Raw genomic sequence first — 3,357 nt, 5'->3', positions numbered from 1 at the left:
TACCAACCAAGCAAGGTCCATTTAGGGACCGATGTCTTGAATAGAAGAGAAGAAATGAACATGAATATATAAAATGAGGATCGTGGTATAGGCAAAAGTTTTACCTTGGAAGAGATTGGTTAAGTTTGAATAGAAGGGGCAAGTAAAGTCCTAATTGTATTGAACCATTCGAGGTATAAAGAATATAGGTAAAGTTGTTTATAAGTTAGTATCACCGCCGCAGTCGCAGTATATATATAAATAATATGTTATACGTGTCAATGATAAGGTGATATGTACCTGATTTGAACTAAGTCGCTGATTGAGAGTCAATGGGCTCTCATCTGAATTTGTTTTGCGTGGAACGATCGATTCGAATTTTAGTTCGTTAAAAATAAGCGAATCCATAGGAATGAGTTTATGTCTATACTAAGTATGGTTTGAATAGATCCTTGAATAGAAGAGCCTATTTAAAACTTAGAGTCAGAATTGCTTCACAAAAATCCTCACTTATTTAGTTAAGTCAGATTCTGAGGACAGAATCTTTTTAAGGGGGGAAGGATATAACGACACGTATATTTTTATTATTATTTAAATGTGTAATTATGGAATAAATAATTAAATAAAATATTTGTGTGGGTTCAGTCAGTGGGTTATTACTCAGTCACTATGTGTATGTGATTACTAGTGTATGGAATTGAATTGTGTGGTTAATTAATGAATTGTATGATTTTGTATCATTATTAAAAATGGTATTATTGCAGTTTTATTTCCATAAATACTTGGATTTTACTAGTGTTTTTATGACTTTATAATTTCAATAATTATTTTTAGGACTTTATAAAATTGAGAAATCAATATTTCATTAATTATTTATTTTTAAATGAGTTTCTAAGTGTGTTTAATAGTAAAATCCATATTTAATTATGGAAATCTTCAAAAATTATGAAACTTATATTTTATTAAGTTCGTATTATTCTGAGAATTTTAAAATTATTTTGGGAATTTTCGGAGTTAGTTTCACCCACGCGTCGATTCGTTTAATTGATAAAAGCGGGTATAAATTGCATTTTAGAAATTGTTTAAAAATTTCAAAATTTATGTTTTTATAAACTTCGGGATATTTAGAATATTTTAAGACGGTTACCGTGATTTTCTGAATTCGTTTTAAGTGCAACTTGGGTCGCTAAAATCGAATTTCAGGTTAAATCGGGCCCCAAACATCTTCCTAGTTATCTGAAGGGACACCTGTGTAACTCTTACAAATTAGTCAAAAATGTGGCATAATGTTGTAGGTCGTGTATTTTCTCTCATTTTATTTTCTTTACCTCCCCTCTTTCCTTTTTCTTTCACAGCAATATTGATCTATCTCTCTCTAAAAATCCCTGCTCTCTCCCCTGTAATTCCCCTCTGCTTCCCTTCCCGTTCTCTATCTGTTCGGTGTTGCTCTGTATTCTGGTAAGCGGATCGTCGCCTTCTTCTCCGGCCATCACTGTTGTATTGTTCTGTTCTGCGTAATTATATATATATATATATATATATATGTTGTGTATATATACTCGCCTGTGTGTGTTTCAGTTGTGGTTGGTGGTGGGTTGGTGGCGTCATAGTTCCGTTTCCGGCCACTCTGCCATTTTCCGGTTGCCGCAGGGCTCCATTCCGGCGAGGTGACCGGGCATATATGTTGTGTGCGTGTGCTGCTGTTGGTTTGTGTTGTTTTGTTGTTGCGGTTGGTTCGATTGTGTCCCCTTCGAAGTCATAATTCGATTGATTATTTTGGGAATTTCCGGATAATTGGTTTTAATTTTATTTAGTTATTTATTAATTTATTCATTTAATTTCTGCGGGAAATTATTTGAGTAAATTATGCGAGATAAATATTTTTTTTCATTCAGGAAATTTTATCGGTGGAATTTATTTGGAAACCCGAATTTTGTCGGGTACCAATTAATTTTGCTGCTGTTGACGATGACTTTTAACGAGTCAACAGTGGATGGTGATGACATTGTTCTGAGTCCTAAAAATTAATAAATAAATACGAGTAAAAATATAAGATGTAATAATAATAATTAGTTGGTTAAATCGGTGTTTGGGATTTGTGAAATGGATTTCGGTTGTATTGGTGGAATAAATTGTTGGATGGTAAACTGTAATGATTGGATTGTTGGTTTGTTGATTGTTGAGACGTCGAGTTGTTCGACGGGTAGGCCGATAAACAGAGGAGGTGCTGCGCGAATTTTTGGAAATTAAATTCTAAAATGCGGGACGTACCCTGTAATTATCGGAACGTTGAACGAGTATAAATAAGTACATACATATATCTTGTGCGAAACCTGATTGTATGTAGTAGTAAATTGTTTTTCCAAAAACCAGTAACCCTAATTTCGTAAAATGACGAGTATGTGTATTTTCTGAAAATGAACACCGAACCGATTTCCGAGATTGTGAACCCTAATTGTTGCGTGTGTTATTATAATTTATATAGTTACGAGTCGGGATTTGATATCGAATGGGTAGATGTGTTATTGAGGATATGTCAAGCATGCCTAGACGTCTAACGGAGGGTATTTCGGCTCTGTAGGTTCTAGTTGAAGGACTCAATATTTGATATCGAACTAAGATAACCTAGTGATCAGTCGACAAGCGCAACGAGGTTCCAAGCGAAGGACCTGAGCGTTGAAGTCGGATCCAGGATAGTTAAATAGTAAAGCGATAAAGCCGAGTGTTCCAAATCAGTTCAAGGTCAATCAGACATAGTTGTAGTGCTCTGCAAGGCAAGTACCCCTGACCATTCTTTTATGGTTCAGTACGTATGAATAGCTAAATGTTTTACTTTCGTAATGGAACAGAAATGTTTTAAGTTACGTATCCCCTGTATTTGAAAATGTTGTTTAAAATTATGTTTTGGGGAAAAGTAACTTTTGGAAACACCTATCTCTAAACGTGATTTAAATAAAAAGAGTTTTGAATATTGTGTTGTGACAGATTGGTTTTAAAAAGAGATAGGTGACAGTGATTTTGGAAACTGGATAAAGAGACTATTTTAATCCACCTATGTCGTGGAAGGTTTTGATCCACCTATGTCGCAGAATTTTGGAAAGAGGCGAAAAGGGAATTCAGTTGATCTATTGGAGTTGAGTAAGAGGCCCGTTATTCGGTAACGACCTAGCATGTGGTTGCTTAAGTGGCAAATTGGGTTGGGCATTCTGTTTAACCGATTAGTCCAGCGTGGGGAAAAGACCTAGCAAGTCTTTTCCCAAATTCCGGAACACATTCTATTTCTGGATGGCCGCTAGTCGCTGTCTGGTGAGGGTAGATTGATCAGCTATCTTCACCCGTTAAACGTCCAATAGACTTGATTGATTCAGTTTTGAAATT

This window comes from Apium graveolens, chromosome 11 (assembly GCF_009905375.1).
Source record: "Apium graveolens cultivar Ventura chromosome 11, ASM990537v1, whole genome shotgun sequence".
NCBI classification, from domain to species: Eukaryota; Viridiplantae; Streptophyta; class Magnoliopsida; order Apiales; family Apiaceae; genus Apium; species Apium graveolens.
This window is presented reverse-complemented; position numbering follows the sequence as displayed.